Below are 15,427 nucleotides of genomic sequence, written 5' to 3' on the forward strand. Positions count from 1 at the left end.
ACATCACCTCTGACCTAGTCATTCTCTTATCTACATTGTTAATATTTTCTTTCTTGTTGTACCTTATAATTTCATTTCAGTGCAATTTTCAGCAAGTAGAAAGGCAAAAACATATGCTTAAAATGTGCTTAATTTATCATGAGCCAAAAATACTTTTTAATTTTAATGCTATATATTATAAGTTAAAGAGAGTTTTCCTTCCTCATTTTCTGATATTCATAGTTTGTTTCTTACCATGTGGCAAGGAAAAATTGCACAGGATAAAGTCAAATGGACAAGGAAGGCTATTCAAGACTATGCAACAGCAGAGAAAGGCTAGAACTGAGTGTGAGCACAACATCCATAAAACAAAAGTGGGAGAGATTAGAAGAATTGGAGTGGGATATGGACAGGACAGGAGAGAGTTTTATAACATGGATTAAGATGCTCTTAGGCAGCTGTCCTGTTACAGAAAACTGGGAATAGGGGTGCTATCTTCCTTGAAGTTTATATTTCAAAAGGATGGCTCCCAGGTCTTTGAGAAATATAGTCCTTGGTTGTAAAACTGACAAGAGGTTTTTAAAAAAGATTTACATCTCAAAAGGGCAGACAAAGGATTGACAATTACAAGTTTTCTAAAGTAAATGTTCCAAAAAAAAGGGAGGTCAGAAGACAAGAATCAAGAAGAAGCATGTCTAAAGTTTTTAGTCAATCTGAGGGGAACGTGAAGGCCATTTTGGTCAAGTGCAATAGATTTCCAGCCAGATTTCATTAACTTCTCTCCTAGACTAGGTCAGTATTTAATGATTAAAGAAACCATTTGGTAGGAAATCCTAAAGACTGAGACACCTCTCCTAATTTATTGTATTTGTCACACCCTAGACAGTCATTTTGCTTGTGCCACTCAAGGAATGCAGTTCACAATACTAAATAGTATTCTCCTTAAAATTTGGCTTGTCTTCACCTGATTTCATTTTGTTCTATATTAGAGAAATGTCCTTGAAATAAAAAGGCAATATAGAGTATTTTATGAGTTGTCACGATTCATTGCTATTGAAAAGATCTAGTAAATTATAATGCAGCAGAGGTTCAATATCAATCAAGACCTTGAAGACTGTGAATCACTAAACAAATACACAATAGGATATAATTCTCACATTAAATTTCTAATATTCAGTGGAATGTTAAGATAGTTCATTTATGCACTATAAATTAAGTAAAGATTTCACTGGCACAAGAGATTCATTTTTATAAAATAGAACAGGACATACAGTTGAACAAAATTATTTAAAAACTTTTGATTTGGAATAGATGTCCAACTTCAATGTTAGAGGAATGTTCTGGGAAGCTCTTGGTCTTTTTGCTTTTTTGTTATAATCTGTGCTTCTATTGCTTAGGTTGATCCAAAAACAAAAATAATTAGAATTTTTAGAGTTTGGGTAGCTATAATTCAGGGAAATTCTACCTCAGGCTGTGGTGCATAAATAAGCAATAACTCATACATAGGAGTGTGACATATAGTGACTGACAAATGTTTGCCCTTGAGTGTGTTATTGACTTTAACTATTGTAACTGTTTTTGTGGTGAAATTATATAACCTGTGTAAATACAGGCATCAAATAAATGAACACAATCTCAAGAAAAAAAAAAAACTTTTGAAATTGTCAGATGTTGTAAAACTGTTAAGTAACTACAGTTTGGGAGTAACATCTTATCTATAATACGCTTAGACTCTCCCGATCTCTAACAGAAGTTTGAAAAATAAAGCTGTAGGGACAGATCTTCCAGAATCCATTTACTCCATCCTTTTGCTTTTAGATGATTTTATGTCATTTTTATCATACAGAGAGTCTTATCTAGTTTTATATCTTATCTTTGAATAATATTTTTACTAACACACACACACACACACACACAAAAACACAGAAAACTGAATACTAAAACAAGGAACTGAGAGATTCAGTTTAGGATTATGGCCACATATTCAATCTGTCACTGGATAGAGATTACATACTTTGTCATAATAACTTTACAGGATTGTAAGAATTATATTTATTAATATAAAGAAAAACACTTTCTGAACCATAAAGTACTATAAAAATATAAGGCATTGTTATTAAAGTTGAATTTAGTAAACATAAATCCTGAAATCATAATCTTCATACTAAATCTCTTATATTTAAAATATGTATTTAACAACTTTAACATATGCAAACACAAGCCATGGACTACAATAATCACATATCAACCAACTACAAATGATCTTGCTAACTGCCTACTAGTTAATTCACTATTTCTTGAAATCTAACCTTCACAAGGAAGTTCATGCCATGCCTTATCGATATTAAGTCTTGTTGTGGACCACTGTGATACCTAAGCATAGCTAATCTCATTCCCCTAGTATTCCTACCAAAGTACACTCAGGAAATGATGGTCAAAAAGATACATTCGTGTGACTTTAAGCAGTGACTATGAAGCAATTATTACTCCAGGGTAGATAAATATTTAGTGATAACTATCAGCAAGTACAATATTTGAGGAGTAAAGAAGTTCCTCCCAAGGCTCCAAGGAACATTTTGAATTCATTCCAAGTATTCTAAAACACACAAATTTTGAGTACTCTTTTGTCATCAGTCACTTAAATAATCAAATGAGTAGTAAAGAAAACTTGGGTATATAGCATCCCAAAGACGTCCATGCCCTAATTTTCAGGAATTTGTGAATATGTTGGATTGGATGTCGAAAGAGGACTTCACAGATCTTAGAATAGGGACATTATCGTGGGTTATCCATGTGGGTTCAAATAATCACATGATTCATTAAAAGCAAATAGCCTTCTCCATTTGTAAGCAGAAGAGAAAAGCAGAACAAAAGGACTCAATGCACTGTTGCTGGCTTTGAGCTGAAAGGGTCCACGTGTAAAGACAGAAGAGAGATCTTTAGGAGCTAAGGACAGCTGAAAACTGACAGCCATCTGGGAAGCAGGGACTCACTCAGGTCCCACAGTGCAAGGAACTGGATTCTTCCAACCATCTGAATGAGTCTGGAGGCATATTCTTTCCCCAAACCTCCAGTAATAAATACAGCCTTACTAAACTTGATGTTAGTCCAGTGAGACCTGAATTGAACTTCTGGCCTCCAGTCCTTTAATATATTTGTGCCGTTTTAAACTACTTAATTTGTGTGAAATTACTAAGGCAGCAGAAGAATTCTAATCCAATGGGAAAGCTTCACAAGGAAAATGGACCACTGTTTCATGATGTACATAAGTTTTACTGAAACCCATGTATGAGTCAGGCACTACATTGTGCTGTGACTTGTCAGTGAAAACAAGGGAATTGGAGACATATACCAAAAGCCTGAAATATGCAGAATTAGAATGTAGATAGACTAAGCATGGTATCAACAATTTGTAGCAACAGTATTTACCTTTTCAAAACCACAGTTTATTTTCACAAATTCAATATAGGAAGGAAAAAGAGGTAAGGGAAGGGAGAATGAGGAAGAGGAAAAAAAGTCAAGAAAAGTGAGATACTAAAGTCCATTTTATCTTAAAAGGCATTAATTTTTTGTGTAATGTTTTGGTGCATAGAATCACATGTCTTTTTTTGTCTTAATCAAAGAAATCTGTGACTTCAAACAACAGTTGTCAACATGGATGACATATAATATTCATCGTTATTATGTGAGCTTCCACATTTCTTTTTTTTTTAATTTTATGTTTATATATTTCAAAGAAGATTCAGGTGAGATTTTGTGAGCATATCCAAAGGGCAAATTTCTAGAGGCTGGCCTCTTTCAGGAAAAATATACTTCTGGAATTTTTATAATCTTTTTATAATTTAGATCATTTAATGACTTTTATTTACAAAGAAATTCTCATTTGTATTTACAGAAAGTGGAAAGGAATTAAGAAATTATTAGGATTTAACTAAAACAAAAAAAAAGCCTACTCTCACTCTATTTTAACTCATATGTTTTTTTTCTTCCTTCCTCCCTCCCTTCCTCTTCCATCCCTCCTCCCTCCCTCCCTCCCTTCCTTCTTTCCTTCCTCCTTTCCTTCTACTCTCTCTCTCTTTCTTTCTCCTTTTGCTTGTCCCTTCCCACCCTAGCCCTGGCAAGCTTTTCATCTTCAGGACCTTAACAAGAATTTTTGGTGTTTTAATTACTTGGGCATTAGTAGCAGAATGAGTGATAACTCACAGATAATTCTTCTTCCCAATGCCCCTCAATTATTAACAATAGCTATGTTTAGATATAAGAAGCTCATAAAATGGCTGTATATTTTTTGTTCTATTCTCTACTATAAAGACGTTTGCCATTCCATTGTCAAGTATCTAATCCTCTGGTACATGTAATCAGCAACATAGCACTTTGAATATAATGGAAGTTTGTTTAACTGATATTTAAACGGTACCAAAAAGCCTGAAAATGGCATTTGAACATAGATTCAAATAACTTGTTCTGCACACCTGCTATGTGCACTGAGTACAGAAGCAAAAGACTGTCTTTGAAAACTTTATGACCTATTGGAATATACTGGCATGTTAATAGGTAATTTATGATAGAGATTTACACTGAGAACTTTGGGAGCATATAGGAGAAAGTAAATGCAAGTGAAGCTGGAGATAAAATAAGGTGTCCTGAAGTAGACAGATAGGCCAATAAATAGGATGTAGGGAGGTAATGATGTATGGTTTCAGAACAATGTGCAAGGTAAAAGGCAAGAGAAAGCCTAGAGAATTAGAAAATTCAAATATTTCAGGATAGGAGGAGTTTGAGGAACAGAGAACAGATTCTATACTTTGCATTATTTCAAAATCATAGTATCTGTGAAATGGGATATCTGTCACCAATTTTTTAAATGGATTTTTGATGCCCACTTTCAGTATTGGTTTTCTTCACAGATATTTAAGGTGGATTTGGTCAAAGTTATGTAGTATTTACTCACACTTCCTACTCTGAATGCCATAAAGCTAAAAACAACATTTTCTCTTGAGCTTTGGAAGGTGAAAATGGAACACAAGCAACCCTCTTGTTATTTAGTTATTTTCTTTTGGAAAGAAAAGATGTGGAGTTGGTTTTGTCTGAAACAGATTTCCAGTAGACCACGTCTAGGTTGTGGATGTTAAGAGGTGATCATGTCAGTCAGTGTGCCAGAATCAGTGCCCATGTCCATCTCCAACTGGTATGTGTTAGGACACATTTGTGGGGGTGGCACTAGCTTTCTGGTTCTAACATCCTGAAGAGTAGATGGGATATGTTTTGCAATGCAGTGAAACCAATGGAAACTTTCTAAAAAGTCATGCTCTGAGTCCATAGAGGTTGTACCTTCTCTGGAAAGAAGGGATTGTCATGTGTATCCTTCTGAGAAGCCTATTTTATCATTTCCTCCCTTTCAATAGTTTCAAAAGCACAGTAATTTTCATATTAAAATATTCTCTTTTTAAAATATAGTACAGTGGTTTCTGTTTCCTACACAAAATCAATCCTACTCATTGCCATTAATAAAGATGGAGGGAACAATTCCTTGACTAAACTATTAGCATACACCAGTGCAAATAAATATCAGTAATAGAGATAAACAAACACATTTAAAGTGGTTTTTACCTGTAGGCAAAACTGGCTTAAGCTATGTATTTGGGAGCTTCTTTATAGCAGTGAATTATTTCATTTTAGTTGATCCATCCTTAAATTTTCTTTATTTCTTAAAGAGCAGTTATGCTAGATTCTCCATGACTCACCAAATAGTAAGTACCTCCATTTTGATATTAATAAAGCTTATGGTATATAAAACTTGAAACCTCAGAATACAAAATCAGAAATTAAGTTAATTCTTAATAATCCATATCTAACACTACATGGTATATTTAACGGTTACAGAAAAGTTATAGGAAAGGGAGATCCTATTTAAACAAACAGAAAGCTGCTAAGAAGCTGTTCAAAAATAGCAGGTAAACTAAGCCAGTATTTCAACTGTTCATATATAAAATGATATTATTGAACTATACTTCAGATAACGTTTATAACCAGACATTCTCCAGATACTTTTTTTTTTTCCAGGCATATTCCAATATAGATATGTAGGGAGTTTAAATATAGTACTCAAGTGAGAGAAGGTATGCTGATCAATTCCCTGAAGGAATATGTAGCTGAGATATAGGATAATGTTGACAATTTATGCAGATCTGTAAGAGGAAATTAACCTGCACCATGAAGCATGTAGCATCACTAATAAGGCAGGAAGTAGCCTGATCAAAATGAATGATGTCAAATGCCCTGTAGGCACCAAAGTAAAAGCTGGTTCTCCCTTGGAGCAGAGTCTCCCATTCTGGCTGCAAGCGGGTAAAGACCTCCTTAGCTTGAGCATAGACACAGTCTCACAAGAAAAGATAAAGCTGCCAGTGACAGCTATCAAGTAAGAAAAAGATTGTAATAGCAGGATATGATTACTTTCAGTGAGAGAAAGGAACAGTGAAAACCTGCTGTTTCTAAAAATTGTGAAAACACAGAGAAAATATCAAATCATTGACCTCTTCTCTAAGCTTTTATCCATTTAGATACAAATATTACTGTTGTATTAAGATCACAGTAGCTCAGTTTATTCATTCATTTAACAAACAAGTATATATTCTGTGTGTATTGCCCTGAGTAAGATAAATAGAGACAAAGTGACTAGAATATAAAAGACAATGAGAATCATCTAAGAAAAGTATATGCAACATTAGTGTCTGACATTATGGGGACAGACATTAAGCTGGCAAAATTACACAAAAATTTTTATAAACTATGTCCCAAAAGAAAATAAAAAGTATGCAGTAATATTAGGTCAGAACCCTAGGGAATTTCATATATGGAGCTTGGAAAAAGAGGTGGGAAAAAGAGAAGAACAAGGAAAGTCTGATGGTACAAAATTCAGGAGAGGATAAATGTTTTCAGAAGTGGCATGTCAACAGTATTGAATACAGTGCTTGTGCAGTGTTATGTAAGTAGAAAGAACATTGAATTTGGTAACTTTGAGGTCGCTGATGGCCTTGCCTGGATTGGTTTTTGTAGGTGAAAGATAAAAGATTTATCATCTATTTAATGATTTCTCTTTTCTCAGTAATGTGTGAGGCAAGCTCATCATCTGAGCTGGCAGAAGGGGGGTAAGATAACACGCATTTGGAAAAAGAAGAAGATATGACAAAATCTTCCTGGGAATGAGAAAGTGAGTAAACTACTGGAATAGTAGAATGATCAGACAGTGTTGCAGCCCATTTTAATCTTTAGATATTGAATGTGAAGTATAACTGCTGTATTTGCTTGGATGTGTGATTTAGCTGCTTGGTCACAGGCCCATGGAAGACATACATGTTTTTGTTTGTTGGGGAAAAAAAATTCTTCTCTACTTTTAGGTATGCAGCTGGGCCTAGGAATTAAACTAACACATGGCAGATTAGCAGATGAAGAGCATATAAATTTTATTAACTTTTTACACTTACATCGAAGACTTCACAGAAGAATGAAGACTTGTCCAGAGCAAGAAGCTCTTAAACCTGTTAGACAAAGAAACAATACATTCATCAAGAATTGACAACTCAAAGGGATTTGGATTACGGACAGTAAATGGGGAAGAAATAACAGGAAGATAAAGTTAGGTTAACAAGGTTTTTGGTATAGATTTGTTGGCCCTAAATTCTCCATTTCTAGTGATAAGAATGTCTTCCTTCCTCCTGGTACAGGGAAGTAACTTTCACATGAGTTTCATCTTCTGTTTTATGGAAGAAAAAGGAGGGTCAAAATGTCTTTCTTGCATCTGTGGTTTTTTAAGTGCTTTTATTTTTTTATTTGTTTCTTTCTTTATAATGATTTTATTTATTTGAGAGAGAGAGAGAGCATGAACAGGGAGGAGGGGCAGAGGAAGAGAGAGAAGCTGACTCCCGAGTAAGCAGGGAGCCCTATGGACGAGGACCCAGAAGATGATGACCTGAGTTGAAGGCAAATGCTTAATCGACTGAGCCACCCAGGGGCCCCTTTAAGTGTTTCTAATTCAAAATAATCAATATATCAAAGTGGCATATTTTGGAATGACATGTTCAGTTTTTCTTTAAGTTCATTCAGATTTGGAATTTCAGAAGGAAAGTATGGTGACTGAGATGAGAAGGAGCAGAGGATGGATTCAAAAATACTTATGGAGGTATGTGGAGGAGTAAATTACATAATGCACCATAGACTCTATGCTGCTCAATAAAGCAAGTGAAGTGAGGGAAATGGATAATGGACAGATTATGAGCAAATTGTATGATTAATGGATGGGAGGATATAATGTTGCAGAAGTCACAGAAGAGTTGACCTGAAAGTCCATGATAAAGCAAACTAAAAAGAAAGATTTATTTTTGGAAAACTAGGGTTCTTGCATTGAAATTTTTGATAATGAAGTCAAGTTTTGATGATTAGAAATATCCTGAGTATTGTTATAAGAGAGAGTAGGTGAAGAAAATTTGGGGAAAATTTTACTAGAGATAAGAAACCGAAAAATGATGTGCTGTCTAAAGTAACTATCTATGTGGATATTGATGTTGCCAAGAATTATGCAATTGTGGGAAAGTAAAACTTCTGAGTTAAGAAGTACATTTTCAGTGGATAAATGGGAGTTGGCAAGAGGTTGGTACATCATAGAAACAAGGAAGATGAGTAAAGTGGTTCATCTGACTGATAAATATCTTAAAGAAATGGAAATACTTTTTAGCTTGGAAGATGTGATAGTTACAATAGGATAAAAGCTATTTGATTCCTATGGAATTGTGGTACAAAAGAAAATAAGGTAAGCACCATGAAATTGAGATGGCCACACAAGAAGTGGAGACTTCAGGGCATACTCAAGTTTCTTTAAGGGCTAGTACGTAACATTATGGATGTCCTGAGGCATAGAGAAGGAAAATGCAACATCAAGGTATCATTCCTAGTTTATACTGAAGCTGGGTGGTTGGCTCTGTTTCCATGGGTGCTAACGATTGATTATGAGTAACATCCAGGAGAGTTATATAACCAAAATTCACCAGAGGTGGCTGATTTTCAGGCAATATAGAGCTGTGTGGCAGAAGAGAAGTTCTTCTGGCTTTCTTGTCACTTATCCCATTCTCTCTCTTGCTATGTTTGTCTTACCAGTGTCTCATCTCCAGAGTATAGAATTCCTTTACGACATGACCAGGCATATTTATCTCTCTGCTTTGCATCTTGCCTGCTCTCTGGAAGCATGCAAAAAAACAATTTTTGTACTGAATTAGGTAGTAGATATAGAAATTATCTGATAGAAATGTTCCCTGTTTAAAATGTTTCACTATTTAAAGGGTGATGTTAATTATTATTATCAATTTATTTATTTAATGAATCACTTAATTAGGTTCTTTGTAAGAAACTTAGGAAAAAAAGGGAAATTTAGAACATCTAATTTGTCAAGATAAACTCAATTTGTGAAAAAAGACACAGAGCAGAAGTAGGTCTGAAGCTGAGGCATAGCTTTGATATTTGGCAGAATTTGTGTGTCCCGAACTTTCTGATCAACCTGCGCTGCTCTACAATCTAATATATCTCTTTCTCTGTGTTGAAGATCTCACCTCTCTGGTGTGTGGTTTTACTCAACTTCTTCCTGAAAGCATGAGTGAGATATTTTAGAATTTTCACTCTACTGAGAGAGCTAGAGAGGGCACAAGTGTGTGTTGTGGGGAAAGCAAGCAGAGGGAGAGAGGGAGAAGCAGGTTCCCCACTGAGCAGGGAGTCTTATGTGGGGCTTGATCCCGGGACCCTGGGATCATGACCTGAGCCGAAAGCAGATGCTTAACCTCCTGAACCACCCAGGCGCCCCAAGATTACCATTCTTGCCACCAGCATCAGCCTTCTTGGCTTCAAGTTTCTCTTTCCTTAGTATCCAGCTTCCCAGATTTCTCACCGGCCATCCTGCAAGATGGCAAAGAGCTAATTTTTAAATCAAAGTTATTCACACATATACTATAAAGAAGCACCTACCTTCTGCAAAGGTTTTTAAAACAATGTTCTCCAGAATGCCTTCCCTTTTCAATGACCTGCATTTCATTTAGGTGATTCTTTTAGGATTTATCTTCTATCTCAAGTTTACACTTTAATTTTTTGTTTTTAGAAATCATCTATTACATTGAGATGATTTATATTGAAACTCAAATTTTCTACTAAGCCAGAATTTAGAAGTAGTAAAAATGCCTACTTCATAGCTGAAAGAATATTTCGCCTTTTTGTATTTAACTTTCTTTGAAAATACCAATACACACACACATACACACACAACACACCCTCAGAATAACATTAATTCCTGAACACTTCATGCTGACATTTGGACTTTTGAATAAACAGTTTTTCAGTGGTCTTGATCTAAGATGCATGGAAGTGAGATAATAGTTTGAAGCCACAGGTCCATTTCAAAAATGAATTTTCACTAAATGTCACAGTACAGCTCTCTGCCTTTTCTCTAGAATGTGCATATTGGTTCCCGGAAGGAAAATATATTTATGGAAAATCATATCCAGTAACTCAAGGGTAATGTTGTGCTGGCTTTGAACCTGAAAAATCTCTATCTTGCTCCACATTCCTCTTTGTAATTTAAATGCAACCAAGTGCATGTGACAGTCAAAGAAGTAGATTCTTGTGCAAAATTGTCTAAATTTACTTGGTTTGAAGCTTATGCATCAGTAGTTACAGGATTTTGCATGTGGGTAATAAAAAGAAAAACTTTAAACAATCACATTTCCAGTGAGAAAAATATAACATTATGCTGTCCAAACAAGGGGATACTGGTATGTATATGTGTGTGAGCATTTGTATATTGTTACTTCTACAATAATTACATGTACTGTATTGTGCATGCACTGTATTTCTACCATAATTCTGTGGCACTTCTAAAATTGATATATGGATATTTTTAGATTTATTGAGAAAAATCTATGGATATTTCATAAGAAAATATCCAGTAGGTTTTAGATATATGGATCTAAATTCTCAGAGTTGAAAATGTCATCATGGACATTCCAGCCCTGGTATCTGATATGTAAAGAACTAAACCCCTAGCTGTAAGACCAAGCCGAGCTGGACCAGCCAATTGCAGTCATCCAAGCTACTTTAGCTGAGGTGTCGAACATCATGAAGCAGACACGCACCATTCCTTCTTTTTCTAGAGGAAAAGAATCTGAAGACAAAACAAAACAAAACAAAAACAAAAACCAAGAACTCTCATTTTTACTTTTCTGGTTTCTGGGGAACCATTGGTGACTATCTGCCTCTATTGAAATAATAAAATGCTAACTAATGACTTTTAAAAGAGTTACTTCATAAAAATGTTGTTCCTCATAAAATAAATCTAGACTCCTTTAACAAACAAAAACTGGTTTTGGAATTCTAGGCTAGCATTAAAAAATATCAGTCATATTAAACCCAAATATCAGTCATGTTAAAACCAAGACCGGACCTGAATGCATGAAGGATAATTCTGGGGTATAATCTGTTTCTTAATCTGAGTACTAGTTAAATGTGTATATCACAGAAGGGAGTTCATTATGCTGTTCCCTTATGAGTTACGCACTTTTCTCTTTGTATACTGTATTAAATAAAATGTTCCGTGAGTAATTCATATGCTTTGCTCTATGCAACATGATTAATTTTTTTAAATATAAAAAGACAAAATGAGGGGCGCCTGGGTGGCTCAGTGGGTTAAAGCCTCTGCCTTCGGCTCAGGTCATGATCCTGGGGTCCTGGGATTGAGCCCTGCATCGGGCTCTCCGCTCAGCGGAGAGCCTGCTTCCTCCTCTCTCTCTGCCTGCCTGTCTGCCTACTTGTGATATCTGTCAAATAAATAAATAAAATCTTAAAAAAAAAAAAGACAAAATGAAGAGTGAAAGCCTCCTCTTTCTGCCTTATAACCCTGTCCTACCCTAGTATTTCTCTCCAATATGACTTATTTTAAAAATCGGTGGGCTTTCCTCTACAAAAGACACTTCATCTGTCTCTTACCCATCTATATATCTACTTATCCAGCCATCGATATAATATCTATACAACAGCCTATCCACTTGTTTGATTTGTACATAATGGGTGAATAATATATTGATACACTCTTTGGTATCTTGCTTTTTAATTTGTTTAAATATCTTGCTAACCTCCACGCATAGTTATTCTTTATAATAGCTCTTCATCAAATGAATATACCATAATTTATTTATTTTTTAAAAGATTTTATTTATTTATTTGACAGAGATCACAAGTAGGCAGAGAGGCAGACAGAGAGAGAAAGGAGGAAGCAGGCTCCCTGCCCAGCAGAGAGCCCCATGTGGGGCTCGATCCCAGGACCCTGGGATCATGACCTGAGCCGAAGGCAGAGGTTTTTTTTTTTTTCTTTTTTTTAAAGATTTTATTTATTTATTTGACAGAGATCACAAGCAGGCAGAGAGGCAGGCAGAGAGAGAGGAGGAAGCAGGCTCCCTGACGAGCAGAGAGCCCCATGTGGGGCTCGATCCCAGGGTCCTGGGATCATGACCTGAGCCAAAGAAAGAGGCTTTAACCCACTGAGCCACCCAGGTGCCCCGAAACCAGAGGTTTAACCCACTTAGCCACCCAGGCACCCCACCATAATTTATTTTATTAGTCTTTTGTTGATCGTCACTTTGGTTGACTCCAGGTTTTGTCCACTGTTAATTATAACTCACCACAATTAACTTGAATCGAGCAATTTAGCTTGTAGAGACATATATACTCAATTGCTCTAGGATTTCCAGTTTAACAGTTTTAATAATATAGTAAGTGAAAAAAATTATTTTAAAATTTCTGCTATTGAATGTTTGAGTGCTCCCAAAATTCGTATGTTGAAGCTCTAATCACAACATGATGGTATTTGAAGATGGGGCCTTTTGTAGGTAATCAGGTCATAAGAGCAGACCTTCATGAATGGAATTACTGCCCTTATAAGCAGAGGCCAGAGAGCTAGCTAGCTCTCTTTCAGCCATGAGAGGACACAGCAAGAAGACATTTGTCTGTCTGTAGACCAGTAATAAAGCCTAACCAAGAAACAGATTACACTGACACCCTACTCTGGGACTTTTAGGCTCCAGAACAATGTGACATAAATGTTGTTTAAACCACCCAGCCTATGGTAATTTGTTATAGCAGTCCAAATTTACTAAGACAATTTTCATCTTTAAAATTTAATATCCAAAATGTCTTGGTATTTTTAACTTTTTAAAAAATATTTTGTCTTATATGATCTCCCTGATATGAGGGAGAGGAGATGCAACATGGGGGGTTAAGGGGGTAGGAGAAGAGTAAATGAAACAAGATGGAATTGGGAGGGAGACAAACCATAAGTGACTCTTAATCTCACAAAACAAACTGAGAGTTGATGGGGGAGGGGGGTTGGTAGGGGGGTGGGATTATGGACACTGGGGAGGGTATGTGCTATGGTGAGTGCTGTGAAGTGTGTAAACCTGGCGATTCACAGACCTGTACCCCTGGGGATAAAAAAATATGTTTATAAAAAATAAAATTAAAAAAAATATTTTGTCTTTTAAATATTTATATATTTTGTCTTTTGTTCCAAAGGAGTTGACTGTGGTATATTTCTTAATTTATAGCAGCTCAATATTAGGTTAAAATATGAGGATTCTCATTGCCTTATTTTCTCAGTTTGTTATATTCTGACAAATTATTTTATGTAGTATTTAACTAACATTTTATATAGTTAAATATGTCTGCATTTCATTTATAACTTATGAAGTGTGGTAAATATCCTACTTAGAGGAGTCTTTTGAACTAAGTGAGCCAGGAGAACCTCGCAGAGTCCCATCCTGAGGCTCAGATTTGTTTCCTGGGTTACAGTTATTGCTTATTTAAAGAAAAAAAAAAAAAACCCAAAGGAACTTAAGTTAATAAGCTATAGCTTTTTTCCTTATAGCTGGGTACTCTGAGCCTTGATATTCAAATCCTAAGAGGTGTTTATGCATAATACAGCAAAAAGCATGTCATATTCTGCAGAAATATATCTTTTTCTCTCTCCAAAAATACTACATGTGTGTAAGCTATTAGAGGTTAGAAAAAGTTATCCTTACAGACAATACTTAAAGAGAAAAGTGGTGTAAATGGTCTTATTTGTCTCATAATCTGATCATTAACAAAAGGGCAAACTTCTCAAGATGGGGGCAGAATGGTAGAAAGCTGCTTAGGTACTTTATACAAAAAGTTTCACTTTCACTAGAAAGTGAAAAAAACATATTAGTAAGTAATGTGTATACCATTATTCTGATTAAAAATAAAAATCTCTTGGGGCACCTGGGTGGCTCAGTGGGTTAAATCCTCCTCCTTCAGCTTGGGTCGTGATCTCAGGGTCCTGGGATGGAGCCCCACATCGGGCTCTCTGCTCAGCAGGGAGCCTGCTTCCTCTTCTCTCTCTGCCTGCCTCTCTGCCAACTTGTGATCTCTGTCTGTCAAATAAATAAATAAAATCTTAAAAAAAAAATCTCTTTGTTGAAATTCCCCTAATATTTGTACTTGTAAGTTTTAAGTGTTGTTCACTCTATAATTAAGCCAAACTTTAAATGGGAACTGGTTAAAAAGAAGGGAAAAGATTCCTAATAAATAGTGTCCTAATAAACACAATATTCTAATTTTTATGTTCTCCTCACCATTAAAATTTGATCTATGAGGAAATGATTTTTGTAATAAAGGGCAAATATAGCTTGACACACACACACATAATTTGTTTCCAGTACAATTCACTTTTATTTCCTCACTGATTGTAAAAAGTGCCACTTTTATTGTAGACTAAATATCATGTATATTTTGCTGTTATTTCGGAACTCCTTTTTTTTTTTTTAGATTTTATTTATTTATTTGAGAGAAAGAGCAAGTGAGCACAAGTGGGGTGCAGAGGCAGAAAGAGAGGGAGAAACAGACTCCCTGCTGAGCAGGGAACCCCTATTTCTGAACTCCTGTCTGTACTCATAGTTGATCTCTATGTTTTGATCACAATAAAAAAGTGTTATTCTAGCTTCCATCTTTTAATACCTCTTAAGACTATATTCTACCTCATTATACTTTAAAAAAATACTTTTTCTGACTAGTTTACCATATTTATTCTTCAGTTAAATTTGGATTTCATTTTATTAAGTGAAATGAACTCTGTCCTGCTGCTATTTTAATTAGATTTCAATTAAATTTATAGATTAAGGGAATTTTATATCTTTACAATTTGAGGTTTCTTATGCAGAAACAAATTATGTTTTTCCATTTATTTTAATCTTTTCTATGTCTTTAAGTAGATATTTCTACTTTTTTTTTGCTCTCTCTCCTTCTCTTCCTTTCTCTCATCTCTCTATAGATATAAATACAGATAGAGACATACAGATGCTAAACAATTATTACAAATATTATATATACTTTGGTTAGTACTGGA

General features: G+C 35.2%; 1 long non-coding RNA gene across 2 annotated transcripts in view; it reads right to left on the reverse strand.

Moving 5' to 3' along the window:
• Positions 1–15,427, reverse strand: part of LOC125094742 (uncharacterized) — a 205,210-nt gene that overhangs the window by 22,800 nt on the left and 166,983 nt on the right. The window contains exons 3-4 of one of the 2 annotated variants that reach the window (XR_007125674.1): positions 9,835–9,918; positions 9,489–9,610 (exon numbers count right to left, since the gene is read on the reverse strand). This is a non-coding gene — a long non-coding RNA (uncharacterized LOC125094742). Of the gene's footprint in view, positions 1–9,488; positions 9,611–9,834; positions 9,919–15,427 lie in introns of those variants that run through there. The other variant, XR_007125675.1, reaches the window with a different exon arrangement.

This window comes from Lutra lutra, chromosome 3 (assembly GCF_902655055.1).
Source record: "Lutra lutra chromosome 3, mLutLut1.2, whole genome shotgun sequence".
In the NCBI taxonomy this organism is placed as follows: domain Eukaryota; kingdom Metazoa; phylum Chordata; class Mammalia; order Carnivora; family Mustelidae; genus Lutra; species Lutra lutra.